Raw genomic sequence first — 20,543 nt, 5'->3', positions numbered from 1 at the left:
GAATTTGGGAGCCCCATGTTCTGCCTAGAAGCAATCTTCTTGGCAGAAATCAACTTCCACATAGCAGCATTGGGTGCCTGTGGATAGCCGAGAGTTTGCAGAGTGAGAGCAGATGGCCTCTACATGCACATCATGCTTGCTATATGCCTGGTGTTTTCACTTGCCCACTCTTGTCTCTGCATCTGTGCAAAGGAGGAGAAAGTGGGAGTTCCATAGCCACTGAGGTGTAAAGTTCTGGGAGATGTGGGTTGTCATCAGAAGTCAGCTGGTTCTTGAAGGGATGCGCTCTGGCAAAACTTAGCCCCCAAATTTAGGTTTTCTAAATAAAATTCCTATAAAATTTAAGGCCCACTGGAATGTTCCCCCTGGATTTTTTTTAAATGCCTATAGAAAGAGTTTCAGAGTAACAGCCGTGTTAGTCTGTATTCGCAAAAAGAAAAGGAGGACTTGTGGCACCTTAGAGACTAACCAATTTATTTGAGCATAAGCTTTCGTGAGCTACAGCTCACTTCATTGGATGCATAGAAAGAGTGTTGATGTTCCTCTGCAGAGTTTCCTGCCTGACCATTCCTGCTGTGAGAGTGCAGGAGCACTGCAGATGGACTAGCTGATATTTCCATTGTCCAGGCAGAGTGGTGCAATCGAACGAACACCAAGCATGTCAGGGGGAAAAGGTAGTTCGTTCCTGGCAGGTTCACCTTTAATCATCAGAGCTGGGGTTTGTAACATAGCCAAGGAAGCTTGTTTTCTAAGAGTGAGCTTTAACTCACATGGCATCCCAAGGAGACCGAGCTCACAGAGCACCAAAAGACTCTCCAGAGCATCGCAGTGCCCAGTATGAGGAAATGTGAATGTATTGTTGGCAGAATACTCTCCATTGTTGGGATCTGGCTTTTTAGTGAAGTCCCTTTACCAGGAGAATTCCAGGAGCTGAAGGCCTGGTACTTCTAGAGAGCTGCGGCCAGCATGAGAAAACAGCAGTGTCCGCATTGTACTAGCCGTGTGCTCACGGCCGATAAATTACTCCTGGGCACTTGCACTTAGATCCATCTCTGTGAGCTTGCTGACAGTCGCTCACCCTGGATCCATTTCTCTCGCTAACCACCCCTCCTCCTCCCTCTGCCTTCCCACCCCCTGTGGGGAAAATTGCCCGTTTTGCATAGTAAAAAAGCAGATCCAATCTTTATTCTTTTTTAAAGTCTCAACCCCGCATCACCTGTTTCTGGTGCAGCCATTAGCCTTGCACTAAGAAATGTGACCAACTCTTGAAATTTGACAAAGTAGCAGGCTGTTTTTTTGCAGTGGGAGGGGCAACAAGAAGGGGTGGCTAACACCATTCTCCTCCCCCCCCCTTCTCTCTTCATCAGTCCTATGCATCCTTTTCTCTGCATTATGTGCTCAGAGCTGCCCCCGATTCTCCGCTCCATTATTGTCCAGTATAAAACACCTGTTGACTTAATCCATTAGTGTGGGCGGGAGCGGACTTTTGTCTTTAGCATAGATGATGTTAAGCTACCTCCAGCAGCTGCAAAGATATAGAGGGAAAGAAAGGAACAAAGTTGGCGTATTCTGAAGTCAGTGCTTACTTTGGCATTAGCCTATGGAGAGGGAAAGTACCGAAATGAGTGAAAGTGTCTAAGAGCAAGAGGGCAGTGCAGGGAGACGCTGGCTTCCTGGTCCTGCAACTGGATGTTGATCTTGGACTATTTGGCCTAGGTTTGAGGACATGCTGGTTTTCTGCCTTCAGTCCTCTGAAGGTTTTTCAGTCTAGGATTTAGTTTGTTGGATTGATACAGGTTTCCCTGGCTTTTTACCTGGTAGCAGATGAGCTCTGGCCTAGTTCGACTTAAGAAGAGCAGGGTACTGGGCCCATGTGACGAGGTCCCAGCGGGGTGTCTTGGCCAGCACTGGGGGGGGCAGTGGAGTTAAACATGCATGGGACACGGCAAAGCCGTCTTGTGGAGTTGACTGCAAGAAGCCACCACTAGAGCAGGTGTTTGTCTCTTAGTGTTCGCTCAGTTTAACGCTGAGGCCAGCGGGGGCGTGTGGAACGTTTGGCTCGGCTGGAGTTGAAGGAAGGGGTTCAGAGGCATTTTATTTGGTTTGCTCCCATTAGAGATGAGCAGCTTTAGAGCAGGAGTGCTGGAGCACAGACAAAGCCTTCTGCCTGCCCACCTTGCAACAGAGCCTCACCGCGCCCCTCCCCTTTGCCCAGGGACCCTAATGAGTACCCCAGTGCTCAAGCATCTACTTTCACTATGGTCTCTCCCCCCCACACGCATGCACCGGGGGGGGGGGGTGTCCAGGCACTAATGGAGTATGGGGACTGTGGGTCACTAACACTGAGAGATGTGAACTCTTGCTCCTTGTCCTCCCTTTCACTCCCACCCGCATCCTCCTCGGACTGCTGCCGACGGAACCCAGCTTGAAGGGTGTATCGTGGCTTACGCCCTCCAAAGGCAGGGCATAAGCTTACCTGACCCCTGCTCATAACCCCACAGTCCCTGCCAGTAAGTCCCAGGGAGCAAAATTCCTCCTCAACGCCGAAGTTGGCAATCCGTTCCTGCCTGAGAATTGCCCTTGTTAGACAACAGTGTCCAAGGGCTAGGCTGATGTTGCTCATGTCTCTTCAAGCACAGTCGTCCCTTCATTCGGTGTCTCCAGAGGGTGAGGGCAAAGGGAGGCAGGTGCTTAAGCCCACATCCATCTCTGCATCACTTCACTTGTGGGTTGTCAGCAGCGGGGATTGAACCTTGGCCCTTTGGAGCTTAAAGCGCAGGCCTCTGCTGCCAGAGCTACAAGCCCCCACTCTGCCCGCCAAAGCTGTAGCAGGCTCATCCACTTCTCTGTGTGCGTTAGCCACCAGTACAGGGGGCAGAGCTGGCCCACTGGGTGAGAACTCCAGCCTCAGCTCAGGAGCCAGGCGTCCCTTAGCAACTCAACATTTAGTTTTAGAATGGAAAAGAGAGAATCTTGTTCTCCCTAGTAATGACAGTAGCCGGTTCTGTGACAAAGGCAGCAGTGCCTGGGGTGACTGGACACGGCTCCCGCCCTGCCATGGGCTCCCTTCCCGTCAGAAGTTAGCTGTGGTTTCCATGGGCTGCTAAACTCACAGCAGAAGAACCGAAGTGATTCTGGCTCATCGGTGCCGTTGGCTGTTGAAAACCCTCCCCAGAGAGACCATGGCACAAAACAAAAGCATGCGGGGTTAAGGCTGGTTGTATGGAGCACGGCCACCCCTTCACAGCTGGATCCCAGCTGCAGGTGACAGACACTAACCCACAATGTACCAGCGTGCAGCTCAGAGCCTGTTGCAGCTATTTTAAATACTAGTAAAGCCAAGGGGCCTGTGTCTCTCCCGTGCTGCACCATTGAAGCCAGTGGGAGCCACTGACTTTCAATGGCAGTGGGATTGGAACCCCTTCCAGCTCCCTTCTGTCCTAAAATTCATTCCTGAACTGGGGCCTGATCCTGGGGGAGGTTCTAGGCCCCTTCAGTGGGCGCTCAGCACCTCTCTGGGTCAGGCCTGTGGTTCCTGAGGGGAATAGAGAAATGGCAGGTGGAGCAGAGCACTAACATGCCAGAAATCCAGGTGAGGTGCATCAGTTGTGAGCTGAACCATGGCTTGAATGAGCTGCAAGGCTCTGGGAGCTAGTGAGGCTTGGAGCAAACGCTATTCTTTATCCGAACCGGACTGTCCCCACCCCAAGCAGCGTCCTTGGAGAAGGCCTCTGCCTCACTGTCATATGCAACCCTCTTTCCTTGATCCAAATGGCCCTTCAGCTCCCTCTTGCAGTCAAATGTTTGCACACGTTCTCTGCACGCTTACCGAGTGGCCCAAGAGTCTCAACTCCACAGTACGTGGGTCCGAGCCCACTGGTGCACTTGGGATTCAGCTTCTAGGTAGACTTGGCCCTGCCTCAGTGCAGGGGGAGGAGTAGCGACCTCTTGAGGTTCCTTCTAGGCCAACATTTCTGCGATTCTGATGCATCGCACAGTCACTCCGTTCCAAAACCAAATCTGCACCGTGCACTGCTGTTTGCTCTCGAGGGAGAGCGGTGACCCAGAGCTAGGGGTGAGTTGTCAGAGTGAGTGGAGAGAAGTGGTTTTGCAGGACCATGTTGTCAGCCCGTGCAGGAGTGTGTTGGTGGCTTTTTCTGCATTAAAGCCCAGCAGCAAAAGCTGGATTGGAGGAGGTGCCATGGGCTGCTTGTCTGGGACAAGGATGCTTCTGTCCACACCTCACCTGGTTGTCTCTTCCAGCTGGTGGACAGATGCCAGTGAGCAACGTCCTCCCAGCTGCTGCTCTGAGCCTGCCTGAGTATCCTGCAGATTGCTGCAGCTGAGCATCCCAGCTGAGACCTTCCTGGGTCTGTAGTCTGCAGTGAGCCCAGTCCTGGCTGAGACAGGAGCTGGACTAAGCTTTGCTTGCATCCACATGCACCATCTTTCCCGTTCACTTATGGGCTGCCATCAGCATCCACATCCTCTCCCTTCAGTTTCTCATCGGTTTGCAGCCACAGGGGCAGCAGCCTGGCTGAGGAGGTTCATCTTTAGGGTTCTCCACATCCCCATCCAAGGTCCAGGAGCTCATCTCTACCAGTCCAGGCTAGTAGCTCAAGGGATAGGCTAGGTAAGGGCCACTCTAATGTCTAGCACAGTGGAGCAAAGCCCTTGGGGCATGGGACAGAGGCCGCCTTAGTGCCTAAACAGCTGGCAAAAGAGCAGCCACTTCAACCCTGTTTTGCCCGTCCTAGACAAGGCAGCGGTGAAGCCTGTAGAAAACAAACACTTCTTCCTTTGGTGTCGGCTGCCTGGAGCTTGGGAAGGTTGAGCTCTGCTGTAAAGGAATAGCTGCCTGCACAAGTCCTCAGGAATGAAGGCCACACATCTCTGCTGGAGCACGGTGTGCCACGCAGACCATCTGTGGCCGGGTGTAGCAGGCTGCGGGGGTGCTGCCCCCGTTAGCATCGGGAGGGGTGTGGCGGGGCAGAGACGTATGACGATTGCTCCAATGGCTCTTATGTCTTGCTGGTGCCATGTGGCATTTTGGTTCTGGCGCTACCCAAGTTGCTGACAGTCTCCTGTCTGCTCTAGCGTGGAGTGTATAGGCCCTCGGGTGGGGTGATGTGATCTTTGCTCCTTGCAGAGGCTTGGTCTCCAGGGAAATTTACCCTCACCGGACGTGTTTCCCTTGCCCACATGGTGGTATGTGGATAATGTGTGAGCCAGAGGTGGTGAAATTGACTAATTTGGAGTAAGTGAGGTGGGGGAGGTACTTTTGTTGGGGCCCTAGCTTGAATTCAGCCCATCTAGACTACTACCCAATGTGGGTTCGGCATCCTCCCCTCCTGGGGGGGGTCTTTGTCAGTATGTCTCCTCATGTGCTTTCAACCACCTCCTGTCTTTCATCTCATGATGCTGATTCCGTTCCAGCCAAGCATCCGTTCTCCTGGTTAGGAAAAACAATACTCCTTCCACCTGTCGTCTTTGAATCAGCCACATGGCAGCTGTGGTCAGAGAGCCGCCTGCCTTGGGCAGGGGGAAAGTGGTTTCTAGCGTCCTGCTGAGCGGTTGCCTGCAGGAGAAGGCGCTACTTTGAAGGGGGCATCGTGGTTGAGTGTCTGTCAGCATGATGCAGCCCCCTCTTCTTGTCACTGCGACTTTAGCAGCATCCATCCCCGTTCTGTCCTATTGCATCCACTGAGCTGCCCGTGGGCCCTGCATTTCAGGAGGGATGCTGACAGATTTCCCCTGGGGAGCTTTGAACAGGAGGGGGAGCCAAGAATCTCCCTCCATTGAGTGCCAGATCTTTTTAAAGTCCTTTTGGGAGCCCACCAGCTCAATCAAATCTTGTGTCTTTGGGGGAGGAAGAAGGGAAACGCAAATGCAGGAAATAATTTACCTGCCTGCATCTTAGCATTTCTCTTGGTTGGGGGCAGGGAGAAGAGAAAGCAACACCTGGCAACGTTGACTAAGGACAATACTTCCATCAACCTGCATTTAGTTCATTGCCTATGGGAAAATGACCCATTTTCTAGAGAAGACTCAAACTAGCTTAGAAAATGAAGTGCTACTTGATTCCCCTTTATATATTTTTAGTACTTGGGGGCGGGACAGGGCAACTGTAGGGGAAACGCCTGTGGAAGCTGTTTATTTTTAACCCCTTAGATGGTTTCTTTTGGCCTTTAAAATAAAAATAAAATAAATTGGTTCTGGCTTTTGATGTTCATGCTGCCTACCTGTAAATCCAGATGTACTTAAGTGGCTGAAAATCCTTGTTCTTAAATCAGATACACATTATAGTTTTGAACTATATATATAGTATATATATATATATATGCCTAACCCAGCAAAAAAATAAAGTATTTGGGGGTGGGGAAATGCATTGTTCTTTTAAATGAATCACAATTGGGGGATAAAATTGTGTTTCCGAGTGCCTCAAGATATGAATTGTTTTCATTTTTTTAAAATAATTTTATACAAGTGTCAAAACAGCTGGCTGGATTATTTGGAATTTTTAAATAATCCTAACTTTTTTAAAGTAGATTTTGAGAACTGTCCTGTATATAACAGTAATGTAGCAATAAATGTGACATTTTATAACAATATTACTTTTTTTCCCCATATCTGTCTTTCAGATGTTGTATACCTATGAATGAAAAGTTGTAATAAAGGTTTTACCTTGTACTAAAAACAAAGGTGTGTATTGGGCGCTGTCCCTCTCGATTTTGTTACTGTTTGGTTTTGTGGTTTGGCTGTACTGGTGTTCAACCTCCAAGATCCACATTTAAGTAGCTAAAGTTTGGCCTGAACTTCCAAATTGCTAAGCTATTCCCTCTCCTGCCATGTTCAATTGTTCCTTGTTTCTCTGTCTCAGGGTTTTATCCTGCTGTCTATCACCACAGTATCTGGGTGTCTTCCATGTGCGGTTCCTAGCAGATTGTGTGGACTCTCTGGCACTTCTCCCTTTTGGGGGTCTGAACCCTGCTTGGGGGAGGGTTTGTGGGGTTTCCATTGTATCTTGTGTGTGGGGTGGTGGGTTAGCAGGGCTGTGTCATTCTTATGGTTTTTTGGAGGGGCACCATGTACTTTAGGCCCAAAGTTAACTCTGCTCCCTGTAAGTTGGGGGCCTCCCTCGTTTTGTTGCCTAAAATAACGAGCCTCAGAAATCCCAGCCCTGACTCTGAAGTGATGGTTCATCACACAAACCTGAAGGGACCCGGCAGCACTTGCAGTTTCTTGCACGAATAATTTGAGGTTCCCTGGTTCTGCGGCCCTGTCCTGCAATGGGCCGTTGGCAGCCGGAGGGCTAGCTCAGTGCCCATTGATTGTACATCAGGAAGTCCAGTCAAACTTATATTCCAGGGCCTGGCTATAGATTTAGGAGACTAATTTCAGGCCACCGGCTTGGGAGCCAGGCTTTATTAAGGGAAAAAAGACCTCCTTTGTGCTGGGGACTGTGCACTCTCCATTCCCACTTAGGGATGTAAAATGTTAACTGGTTAACCGGTAAGCATTAGTCTTACCAGTAACCCACCTTAACTGTTCACCCCCCGGCCAGCCAGCTGGCCAGCCAGCCCTGCACCGGCTGGAGTACCCAGCTGCTTAATCAATTAACTGTTTAAACAAAGGTTTCCGAGTAGCAGCCCTGTTAGTCTCTATTCGCAAAAAGAAAAGGAGGACTTGTGTCACCTTAGAGACTAACAAATTTATTTGATCATAAGCTTTCGTGAGCTACAGCTCACTTCATCGGATCCGATGAAGTGAGCTGTAGCTCATGAAAGCTTATGCTCAAATAAATTTTAGTCTCTAAGGTGACACAAGTCCTCCTTTTCTGTTTAAACGAAGAATTTTTAATAGTTTAAACAGTTAATTTTTTTAACTGTATTTACACCCATGGACTCCAAGGAGAACTGAGATCCCTTCAGGACCGGGTCCTAACCATCTATGCACCTGTCTGTGCAGGTGATGGGATGTACAGCGAGATTGGAGATCACCTGGAAAGCTGCATTGTCTGCGGGGGGGAGGGGGTTAGGACCCCATATGCCTGTGCCAGGCCCCCCAGCAGCATAAAGGCATGAGCCAGCTATTGGAGACCCTATGCAAGGGAACAGGCTTCCCAGGTGCAATCCAGGATGAGACTTTCCTGCTGCCTGTGGAGGGGGGCAGGAGAAGTGACCTGGGGCCTGATGGCTGGGTGTGTGGGCAGCACAGGTTCCTGGGTAGTCCTGTGCCTCAGACCCTGCAGCCATGGACAGGCTGAGTAGATGCCTCCTAGCCTGAGCTCTGATGTGCCCAACACCCCTAACTTCACCAAGAGAGGGAGGGGCCAGGACGCAGCCTCCAGCCTGAGTGGTGGAGGGTCAGCTGCTTTCAGTTCCCCATCTCCTTTCCGGGACCCACGCTGGCCATGCCTGAAAGGGCTCTAGCTTTGGTCTCCACCCACCGCTTGGAATCTTGGGAGCGGCACCCGCCCCAGGGATCTTCCCTTTGGGCCCGTTCTGCATTTCCCTGCTTTGATTGTCCTGTGCCCTGCAGAGCCTCCTGGGCACAGGCAGACAGGCTTCCCCCTGCCCTGGGGGAGCTCGGTGTGGGGCAGGTTTGCGCCTGCCTGCCTCAGACTCTACGGGGTCGGGTGATTCATGCCGCCTGTAAGAGCGCTGCTCAGAGGGGTCGTGCTAAGCCTGGAGGGCGCTGGGGGGTAGCTGTCATGGGCATCATTTAAAGGGTATGGGGGGAGGGGGTTCAGCCCCTCCCGAGTGTCTGAGCACAGCCTGCGTGTGGAGTGTGAGCTCTGCAGAGGAGAGGTGCTGTTCCCAGCTTGCGCCCCGGGGCAGGGACTCAGCAGTTTGTTTACACACAGAGGCAGGGTGATTAAGATAAGAAAGGGCTGGTGGTTAAATGAAGGATCTGGAAGTCTCGGCTTGTCTACACCACGCAGCTTTTAGCGACAAGGCTGTGTCGAGACAGCCTTGTCGCAACAGGTCAGCGTGTGTAAACGCTGTGTTGGTGCCGACAAAATACTTCCCACCCCGTGAGCGGTGTTAGCTTTGTCTCCTGTCGACAAAGCCGCATTCACACTGCCCCTTGCATTGGCAAAACTTTTGTCTTTCTCGGGGGGGGGGGGGGGGGGAAGAGAGGTTCTAAAGTACCCATGAAAGACAAAAGTTTTGTCAACAACTTCACAGTGTAGACATACCCTCAGATGAGCCTGTAAAGCAGGAATCCCTGGGGGATGGGGGTGGGGTTTGAAGACAAGGAAGGGGAGTCCAAAGACCTACAGCCACAGGTACATTCAGAAAAGAGGGAGGTGTGAAAAGAAGGGGCCAAAACCAGGGGAAGGGACAGCATGTGCCTTCATCACCGTAGTATCTGAGCCCCTTGCAATGTCTAACTGGTTTCTCCTCACAGCCTGTCTGAGGTAGAGCAATGCTGTTTATCCCCATTGTACAGATGGGCCACTGAGGCACACAGACTAAAGGCCAGATTTTCAAAAGTATTTAGGCACCTAGTGAGATTTTTAAAAGCACCTAGAAGGTTCGGTGCTTTGTAAGCCCCACTAGATGCCTGGCTGCATCTTTGGGTGCCTAAAAACCTTTGAATCTCTGCCCCTAAGGCACTGGCCGGGGATCAGACAGGAAGTCGGTGGGAGAAGTAGAGCCCAGGTCTCTGAGGGCCTCTGTCTCTGCTGCAAACAAAGAGGCGTCTGATAGATGGGAGCAAAACCAAGGTGGCCAGTTCTCTGAGACTCCAGTGATCGGTCCTGGGCAATGGGGAAGGATGAAAGCATGAAAAGCAGCACAGAGGTCTGGTCTAATGTTTATTTTTCTTTCTTTATACAGGAATTAGATACAGTGCTCCTGGCAGCTCATTTCTAAGTTATCTGCAAAAAAAAAAAAAAAAAAACCTTTTTTTCCACAGGTATTTCAGGTGCCTAACTAGCCCCTGGAATCACGGATAAAGGTGCCCCTGGTAGCTGTAGATAAGGTGGACGGCAGGTGCTTTCCTCTCCCCATCCCAACTCAGGCCACGGGAGTTGGGCCCCATGTAAGGAGCTGTCGGGGGAGCATGAGCGTGGGGATGTTTGTTCCTTCCCCCTTTCAAGTTGGGTTCATCATCTCCAGAAGGTGTTGGAGCCAATCAGCAGAGTTTCCTAGATTTGCGGTGGGGATGTGGGCATCTGTGCTTCTGTTCCTCTCAGGAAGCAGAGGGCATTCCTTGCAGTAGACTTTTACTTTCCGTTTCCTCAATCATGTGATTTCTCAGAACTTGGATGCAGCATTAACCTTTGAGTTTCACTCCTTGCCCCCACTGCCCTTTCTAGCCAGTGTTCAGCTCATGCAGCATCTTCTCGTTGCACTTCAGCAACTGCCTTCAGAGGGAACAAAGCCGAGCTGCTTCATCCCAGACACAGGGACCCGGAACTTCTGAAAGCTGCAGTAAGGTAAAACCCGTAGAGTCCTCAGCGAGGTGACGCTGTACGAATAACCCTGCTTACTCGACAGGTTTGCTGCGTGTCTTCATTTCAGATCTGTGGAGAACAACCCGTTAGTCCTGGAGCTAATTCTGTGGCTTTAATTCTACAACTGCTCCATGCACAAAGATCCCATGGAAGTACTTTGAGGTTCTAGCACAAGAATATCCCCTAATCCATGGTATTTATACAGTGCTCATCACTTGGTGTGTGCAAGCAGGTGTAGGACGAGGCCATGTGATCTGGATTCTCACTGTAGGTGCCTGAGGGGGCAGGTCAGCTGAGCCTGCCCCTTAGCGCACTGCCTGGTGATGAGTGTGGAAGGTAGGAGCTGGAACTGAGACCCAGCAAACTCATCTCATGGATGCCACCAAAACCTCCATTACCTGGGAACAACATTCAGTCCCTACTGGGCTGAGCTGGATTCAGACCAGTGAATGGCTCTGCAGCTGGTTAGCAATGTGCTAAAACATCCAGTCCCCTAATTAGTGCTAATTGATGAGAAGGTCCACGTGTATATTACATCTCAAAGTAACTGTTGGAAGAATGTTAAACGCAAAAGTTAGGAACCGGCAGAATTCTCAGTCTGCGAGGACACTGGAATAAATGTGGCTCTAGACACGGTGTGAAACGGTGAATGTAGCAGTTCAGGTTTGTTTTGTTTTCTGCTTTATTTTGGTTACTCGATGTACATTGAGCTCATAGACTTTAAGGTTGGAAGGGACCATTATGATCATCTAGCCTGACCTCCTGCACAACGCAGGCCACAGAACCTCACCTGCCCACTCCTGTAACAAACCCCTGACCTATCTCTGAGCTATTGAAGTCCTCAACTCATGGTTTAAAGACTTCAAGGTGGAGAGAATCCTCCAGCAAGTAACCCATGCCCCACGCTGCAGAGGAAGGAGAAAACCCCCCAGGTCCTTTGCCTATCTGCCCTGGAGGAAAATTCCTTCCCGACCCCAAAGACAGCGATTAGCTAAATCCTGAGCATGTGGACAAGACTCACCAGCCAGACACCCAGGAAAGAATTCTCTGTAGTAACTCGGATCTATGATTCTATGATGGTTAAAAACCTTCATCTAATTTCAAGACTCAACTTCCTGGTGGCCAGTTTATATCCATTTGTTCTTGTGTCCACATTGGTAATGAGCTTAAATAATTCCTCTCCCTCTCCGGTATTTATCCCTCGGATATATTTATAGAGAGCAATCATATCTCCCCTCAGATGTCTTTTGGTTAGGCTAAATAAGCCAAGCTCTTTGAGTCTCTTTTCGTAAAACAGGTTTTCCATTCCCCGGATCATCCTAGTAGCCCTTCTCTGTACCTGTTCCAGTTTGAATTCATCCTTCTTAAACATGGGAGACCGGAACTGCACACAATATTCCAGATGAGGTCTCACCAGTGCCTTGTATAACGGTACTAAAACCTCCTTATCTCTACTGGAAATACCTCGCCTGATGCATCCCAAGACCACATTAGCTTTTTTCACGGCCACATCACATTGGCGGCTCATAGTCATCCTGTGATCAACCAATACTCCAAGGTCCTTCTCCTCCTCTGTTACTTCGAAGTGATGCGTCCCCAGTTTATAACAAAAATTCTTGTTATTAATCCCTAAACGCATGACCTTGCACGTCTCACTATTAAATTTCATTCTATTACTATTACTCCAGTTTACAAAGTCATCCAGATCTTCCTGTATGATGTCCCGGTCCCTCTCTGTATGGCAATACCTCCCAGCTTCATGTCATCCGCAAATTTTATTAGCACATTCCCACTTTTTGTGCCAAGGTCAGTAATAAAAAGATTAAATAAGATTGGTCCCAAAACCAATCCCTGAGGAAGTCCACTAGTAACCTCATTCCAGCCTGACAGTTCACCTTTCAGTGTGACCCGCTGGTAGTCTCCCATTTAACCAGTTCCTTCTCCACCTTTCAATTTTCTTATTGATCCCCATCTTTTCCAATTTAACTAATTCCCCATGTGGCACTGTATCAAATGTCTTACTGAAGTCAAGGTAAATTAGATCCACTGTGTTTCCTTTGTCTAAAAAATCTGTTACCTTCTCAAAGAAGGAGATCAGGTTGGTTTGGCAAGATCTACCTTTTGTAAAACCATGTTGTATTTTGTCCCAATTACCATTAACCTCAATGTCCTTAACTACTTTCTCCTTCAAAAATTTTTCCAAGACCTTGCATATTACAGATGTCAAACTAACAGGCTTGTAGTTACCCAGATCACTTTTTTTTCCTTTCTTAAAAATAGGAACTATGTTAGCAATTCTCCAGTCATACGGTACAACCCCTGAGTTTACAGAGTCATAAAATATTCTTGCTAATGGGCTTGCAATTTCACGTGCCAATTCCTTTAATATTCTTGGATGAAGATTATCTGGGCCCCCCGATTTAGTTCCATTAAGCTGTTCGAGTTTCACTTGTACCTCAGATATGGTAATATCTACCTCCATATCCTCATTCCCATTTGTCATGCTACCCTTATCCCTAAGATCCTCATTAGCCTCATTAAAGACTGAGGCAAAGTATTTGTTTAGATATTGGGCCATGCCTAGATTATCCTTAACCTCCACTCCATCCTCAATGTTTAGCGGTCACACTTCTTCTTTCTTTGTTTTCTTTTTATTTATATGGCTATAGAACCTTTTACTATTGCTTTTAATTACCTTGGCAAAGTCCAACTCTACATGGCTTTTGGCCTTTCTCACTTTATCCCTACATGTGCTGCCCTCAATAAGGTAGCTTTCCTTGCTGATCCCTCCCATCTTCCACTCCTTGTAGGCTTTCTGCTTTTTCTTAATCACCTCTCCGAGATGCTTGCTCATCCAGCTTGGTCTACAACTCCTGCCTATGAGTTTTTTCCCCTTTCTTGGGATGCAGGCTTCCAATAGCTTCTGCAATCTTGACTTGAAGTAATCCCAGGTCTCCTCTGCCTTTAGATCCATAAGTTCTTCAGTCCAATCCACTTCCCTAACTAATTTCCTTAATTTTTGAAAGTCAGCCCTTTTGAAATCAAAAACCCTAGTCACAGATCTATTTTTGTTTATCCTTCCTATCCATCAGCTGTCAGAGCTGCCCCTTTAAAAACACAGGGCGGGGCTGTGGGCAGAGAGGGCCTGTCCTGAGTGCTCTATCTGCAGCTGCAGGATGCCTGCGGGAAGCTCCCTAAAGACGAGGAGGAACTCGAGGAGCAAGATTCTCCTCAGACCGCAAAGCCTGACCTGTGGGAGCGTAACATGCACCCTCGTTTCAGCCCCACAGGGCTGTTGGGACACGGTTACATGAGCACACACTATTTTTTTCCCTGCCTGGGTCATCTGCAGAATTTAACCCCAGGATCTTTGGGTCCAGAGCACAGACCCCTCTCCCATTTGCGCAAATGGAATGACTGGCAGAAGAAGCCGGCTGTTATCCTGTATGTGGATCACCCCATGGGACTGGTGGGGGGTGGGGGGAGATGCACTCTGCCAGGGGGATACACGACTATTTGAGAGACAGCTCTGCCATGTTGTCTGTCGGGACTCCTGGGTTCTGTGCCTGGCTCGGGGAGAGGAGTGGTGCAGGAGATGAGCTTTGGGTCTGTCCTGTTAGAGACCTGGGTTCTGTTCCTAGCTGCGCGCAGTGACCCGTGTCCCCGCTCAGTATCCTGTACAGTGGGCAGGGGGCGGTGGGCTGGTGTAATGGTCCTTCGCTCTCCCGCTCGGAGGGAGGCCACTCAGGTCGGCCCTGTCTGGCCAGGACCAGCGTCTGCAAGACAGCCAAGAGCACACCATAGGGCTGGGCGATGAATAGTCGCTATCAGGCTCTAGCCTGGGCTTGAGTAGCTCAAGTAGTCAGCCCTTAAACACAGTCTGTCAGGGCTGGCTGTGGCCTGGGCGGAGACCAGCAAACAGTCTCTAAGGTGACTGGTAAGGGACGCTCCTCTTCAGAGCTAGAGCCTCCTTGCACAGTGTAGGGGCTCAGCCACCCAAGGTGGGTTGGCAGGGGGATGAGGGCCCACCCTACTCCAGGGCACTGGCAGGGGCAGGATTGCCTGCCTCTGCATCGGCAGGGATCCAGCTGCAACACGCCAAAGGAGCCACCCTGGTTCTGCAGCCAGCTGCTCTGGGGCTTCCCCTGGGCCACTTCCTGCCTCCCCGGGGTTTGGTACCTGCGACCTCCAGTCTTTGTCAGCGTTTGAGAATTGGGAACAGCCAGGGGACACGGGAGAACAGGCAGAGCGTCCTTCTCCTCTGCAGGCTCTCCCCCAGCTGTGCTGCAGGGCCAGCCCTTTATACCTCCAGCCATGCCCCGGTACTTCCAGCGAGGGGGGAGAGCGATCTAGGCTCTGCCCTCCAAGGGGCGTGTAATGGTTCCTCGCTCTCCCTCTCGGAGGGAGGCCACTCAGTCTCCCTACAGCTGGGTTAATACGAAGGGCTGTGAATGGCCCAGAAGTATTAATAGAGGATATTGGAAGAGCCCAGCCTCAAACTTGTAGCCTTGCAGGCCCCCTCTAACCCGCAGTGTGTCTCCGGGACAGAGCCTCTCGCTCGGCCTCAGCCAGACTTGGTATCAGAAGTGCAGGCGGGTGTGACCACACGGCCAAAGGCAGGAGTGTCGCGTGTGAGGCAGGGCACGGCGCAGGTCTGAGTATACAGCTGTGAAGCCAGAAGTCAAGTCAGAATCAGGTTTGGGTCTGTCGGATCAGACCCTTGAACCCTGTTCTCAGGTCAGTGGGATTTAAATGGGGCTGCTCAGGTGAGTAAGTGTAGGCAGGATCAACGCTAAACCTTGTAGCACACTGATGTGCAGCCAGCCCTGCCCTCCTTCCCCCCAGGCATCACCCCTCAGATGTCACTTACATGCCACTGGACTCAAGGGGATTAGGTGAATGTCAGAGCGCCAGGATCTGGCCCTCACCCATTGCTCAGACCCAGTTCTGGCTGCCCATCGTCTGAGCTCTGCCCATCTTGCGGCACCTAACAGTCCCTTCTCATCGATTGTAAGGCCAGGAGGGACCATTAGATCATCTCTGAGCTCCTGTGTAGCACAGGCCAGAGAATGTCACCCAGTGATTCATCTCTCGGATCCTTCCAGTTCCTGCAGCCTGTGGAACGAGGGCGTATCTTCTGGAACAAGCGTCCAGGCCGGATTGGTAGCACTGTGTTCTAGTTGTATTTGTTCACAAGCCAGATCGGCTTACTACTCAGCGCTGGCAGAAATCCAGGCCATTTCCCAGACAAGCTAGGATGCTATCGAGATTCCAGGTCGACTCCACCCCTTATTATGCAATGAGAATGGACATTAAACCTAATACGTCTCCGGAGGGGGGAAGTGCTCACGAGCATTTCCTCTGCGCGAGATCAGCCATAGACTCATAGGTTTTAAGGCCAAGAGAGACAATTAGATCATCTAGTCTGATATCTGTATTGCACAGGCCATTACATCCCACCCAGTTACCCCTCTGTGGAGCCCACTAACTTGTCTGGCTGAAGCAGCTTCCAGAAAGGTGGCCAGTGTGGATTTGAAGACATCAAGAGATTGAGAATCCGCCACTTCCCTTGGTAGCTTGTTCCCATGGTTAATCATAAGAAACAGTTTTATTTTAAATCCAGAAAACTTCTTGACTTCATCAAAATCAAGGGTTTGAGGCACCAGGACTGACTCGCTAATGATTTTCTTCTGTGCTCCGGTTTAGCATCTAAAATGTCAAGCTACGTCCTTCAAGTTACCGACAACAGTACGGGACCTGTCACCGTTGTTGTTAGTACCAATCTGGTATTACGATCGCTGGGTAATTCTCTGGTCGTGCCTATCTACGACAACCTCAAGTCATTGTTCACTAAGGAAGAGCTGAGAGTTTTCAGGGAAAACGTCCATTGTAAACGAAGTTGGTCTCTCGAAAATTTTCACCTATGGAGTTGGGTGGACAGGAGCAGAATGGTACTACGTTATGGTGACGAGAGGATGAGTGGGTGGCTGTGTGTCAAACTCCTCTGCATTGCACCTGGATTGTGGATGACGACAAAATCTACCGGGAAGATAACCCGTCGATACGCAAACTATTTGGGTAAGTTGATTTTTCTCCTTCAGATCTATCACTGTAACCCAGAATCCCCAACCTCAAGTCTTCAAAACTCACCAGTCAGACCCCATGAAATCATGCAACTGGCATGATGAAAATAAAATGTTGTGCCCTTTTTTTTTGCCATTTGGTCCCTCAGCCCTTAGGTCTCACTCAGTTCATGTTTTCAAGCTTTTCTCTGCAACCATAAGAGCTAGAAACTAACTTTAAAAACAAAATGAAAGCTGAGATTGTTGTGTAATCACATGACTCCAAGAGCTGGGGCTTTCAGACAAATACCAAATATCATGAGATTTGCAATCAAATTGTGAGAGTTGATGATGCTGGTAACCAGACTACGGTGTTTTTTAAAATCCATTCATAATCACTAATTAAATACAAAATCCTATATTAAGGTTACAAGTCAGAAAATGCCAGAATTATTATTGCCTCTTCAATCTGAATTTGGCATATGCATTATGATACAGCCTTTGCCATCATCACGTAGAAAGTCTGAGCCAGAGCTAGGGACAGAACCCAGCTCCCCGGGTTCCAGTCAAATGCCTTAACACATTTCCTTTCTTTACCGCTTCTGCCTCATTCCCTGTCTGTCCTGTGTACTGAATGAAGCTCTAGTCCTGTGGATAAATAGTAATCACATCATTAAAGGCTGTCATGATGCATACGCACAAGGGGCTGAATTGAGGTTGCACAAGCCAGCTCATTCTGGCATTTTCTAACTTCTGTGCACCTGACTTGGCAACCTGAATAAAGTCCCTCTAATGGAACACCTTCCGTTTGTTTCCTTTGCTTTTTTAAAAATTCCATCCCGTGAAGCCATACTGATGTCACACGAAGCTGTGCGGTGGGTAAGCCCTTTTGAAAATTAGGCCATTTATTGGGTGCCTCACTCTTGCTTCTTTTGGGAATCTTGGTCCATTTCTTTTTACGTGCTCTAGATGCAAAGGACTTCAAAGGAGATTTTATTTCAAAGGCCGTTAGGTACTCAATTCCCATTGACTTTCATTGGCAGTTAGGTGGCTAACTACCATTGGTGCCCTTGAAAATCTCCTAACTCATTGAGTGTCTTATTTGTTCTCCTCTGATGGAATAGTATAGAAAGGAGGGAAGAAACAGTCTGCGCTTAATTCCTCACAGTCGCATGTAAATCTTGGCCAGACCCCTAACCTATGTAGCTGGACTAAAGAGGCTGGTTTGGGTTTTGCAAATCTTGATCCATTAAGCTTTGGTTTGGCGTAATCAACCCCCAACCCAGGAGACTGTTAGGACCTTGCTTCAATTTTATCTAAACTACCAGACCTGGGGGTGTTCAATAAAAGTCTCTGCTTTTGTCCCCTTCTTATTATGGACAAACCAGGGGAGTGGATGGAAGGGTCGGGTTCTGGTGCCACATCATATATTTAGCTTATTTTTGCACGGCCACACTCAAACATCAGCGTGGTTCCGTTCTAGATCCACTTCTGATCCGAGTCGCTCACTGTGAGGCCAGGAGAAGATGATGTGTCCATATACAAGGTCCCAGTTTTGGTCCATTGCTATTTTGTCTATATTTGGTGCTTTCTCTGGAGAGTTGTAAAGGTGTGGGAGGAATGGGGGTTAGCGTGTGCATGAAAACGTTAATGAATCTGAAGCTTTCGAAGCACTCTTCCTGCCGGCAGGACTGACACTAATCATTTCCTTTCTGATCCAGTTTTGTACCTGATCATTTGAGCTACATCATTAAAGTTACCAACAAAACTGAAGAAGTCATCAGTGTTGTGGTTCATGAACGTCTGCTGGCCCAAATGCTGACTGGAGGAATTGGAAGAATTGGAAGTTATGTGAGAGACAAGTACTTCGACCTAGGGGTTGCAGTTGATCCAGAAAAAACAAAAACTATTCATAAAGTGAACCCCAAGAATTTATTCTCCTACAAATCCCTCAGTAATGTAGCAGGCATGGTAAATATGTCAACCTATTCTATAAAGGTGAAAAAGGGTAAACAGATCGCTGAGTGTAACACCCCTTTGCATTGCACCTGGATCGTGGAGAGCCATGGAATGTGGCAAGAAAATAAACCTACAGAAGTTTACAAATTTCAATAACATGCTTTTCTCCTCCTTGATATTATTATAAGGAAGCAGCAGAAGACGACCCCAGTGAATATGCCTTATAAATCCATGGGGCTTCGCCAGTATTTGCTTTAGGAGCTAGCACAATAGTTGTGTGTGTCCTGGTGACTAAATATGTGAACTAATGATTTGCAACAAATAATTTATCTGACAAATCTTTTCACTTTTGTTGAATAAATCACTTGCAAATAATTTTTCTTACTATTTAGCCAGTTCCACCAAGGCAAATAACAGCAAAATAATAAGTCAGCAGAATGTATTCACCACTTCTTTGTGACAATCGAATAAACTATGAATACATTTTTCTCCTCTTCTTTATTTCAGAGAAGAATCTAAACTGTTGGCTCCAAACCATCGATTGTTTTTTCTCTCTGGCTCTCTCACGCAGGCATGGTTTGTAATAATAGAACTAGAAACAGAATAATTGTTTATTCTGAAGCTTTGTCTATCCACAACAGTTTTACTGCTTTCACTGCACTGGTCTAGGTTAAAGCAGGACAGCACCCACCCAGTGTGGATGCACTTATACCAATATAGATTATTCCTATAATGGAAGGGAAATAAGCTATCAGGCATCAGTATAACAGCCCCCACTGTGGGGGTTGTGCCGATTTAACTATTTTGCTAAAAAATCACATCCTGAACCAAAACAGTTACATTGGGTCAAAAGTGGCATGTGGACCAGGCCTGAGGAAGAGGAGACAAGTCAGTTCTTAAGGCCCTGGTCAGTTCCATTGTCTTTAGGGGGATCAGGCCCATCCCATTGTTTTGGGTGAATCTCAAGTTCAGCACCAGAGGCTGCCTCATAGGAACTGCCCCTAGTATGGGGCCATGGCCACGCCTCCCTAGGGGAAGTGCCAGGGACATTGTGCCTATGGGAGGGACAACGCTGCCAGGAGCTAGCCCGGCGTGCGGCTGCTGCACCTAGGAGAGGGACAGTGTCTCCCCCTCAGGGCTGGGCAGCTCTGCTGGTTGGTGTTGGGGGGGGCAGCATGGCTTGGCCTCCCTTCCTCCTTCCCTCTCTGGAACTGTCTGACCCATGTGGCACTTCAGGCTTTGATTTGCCTCTTCAGCACAGACTGTCTCTCTTGCTGAGGCACTCAGCTACAGGCCAGGGAGCTGCCAGGAGAGAGTTTCCGAATGCCCTGCAGTCTGTGGGGACTTGGGCTTCTAATCCCTGTTCTGAAGTAGGATTTAACGGGTGTTCAGCCCTTCGGAAAGGCCTGAGCCAGGCCGGTTTGCTCCTGGAAGAGACTGTAAGCTGCTTTGGGCAGATGTCATCTGCATTTGTACAACACCGAACACAGCGGGGTCCTAGTACTTAGGAGCCACAGCCTTGGACCATCACAGGAAGGTCGCAAAGGGGGAGGTAGGTATCCTGGGATGGAAACTCAAACCTGGGCTGAATTCCTAGCTCTGCCACCAACTTTCCTATGTGACCTTGGGCAAGTCACTTTCCCTACCTTGGCCCTCAGTTTCCCATCTGTCCAGTGAAGATAATGCTTCCCCTCCTCTCGCTGGGGATAGCTCCTCTGCAGTTCGTGATATTACAGTGAGTAGGGCCCTGTAAGTACTTAGATACTGGTTTTTAACCTTTCTCCTGCCCTTCCCATCTCTGTGTATCTGTTACTGTCTGGAGTAGGACTCAGGAATAGTTCAACCTGTATTGCGAGCCTGGGGCTCTCCAGCACCAGCTCTAGGGCAGCTAATCACATCAGGCCCCATATGCTGAACTAGAATTCTCCATCACGCTGTTCATGTGGTTTCAGCTGTGGTGAAATGCAGCTCTCTCTAACATATCATGTTAGCAATGCCCATCCTTTGCAAAACTCACATTGGCAACTTTCTGGCATCAGGTACCAGTGTTGGCCTGG

At 49.1% G+C, this 20,543-nt stretch overlaps 1 long non-coding RNA gene across 1 annotated transcript; it reads left to right on the top strand.

Annotated features, from left to right (window-relative positions):
- Positions 1-15,777: 15,777 nt before the first annotated feature.
- LOC144280270 (uncharacterized) lies at positions 15,778-18,973 on the top strand. The gene is made up of 2 exons (XR_013348762.1): positions 15,778-16,543; positions 18,249-18,973. It is a non-coding gene; the product is annotated as an uncharacterized LOC144280270 (long non-coding RNA).
- Positions 18,974-20,543: the final 1,570 nt, after the last annotated feature.

This window comes from Eretmochelys imbricata, chromosome 25, assembly GCF_965152235.1.
Source record: "Eretmochelys imbricata isolate rEreImb1 chromosome 25, rEreImb1.hap1, whole genome shotgun sequence".
NCBI lineage: Eukaryota > Metazoa > Chordata > Testudines > Cheloniidae > Eretmochelys > Eretmochelys imbricata.
Note: the sequence above shows the minus strand (reverse complement) of the source record. Positions and strands in the feature narration are given on the sequence as shown.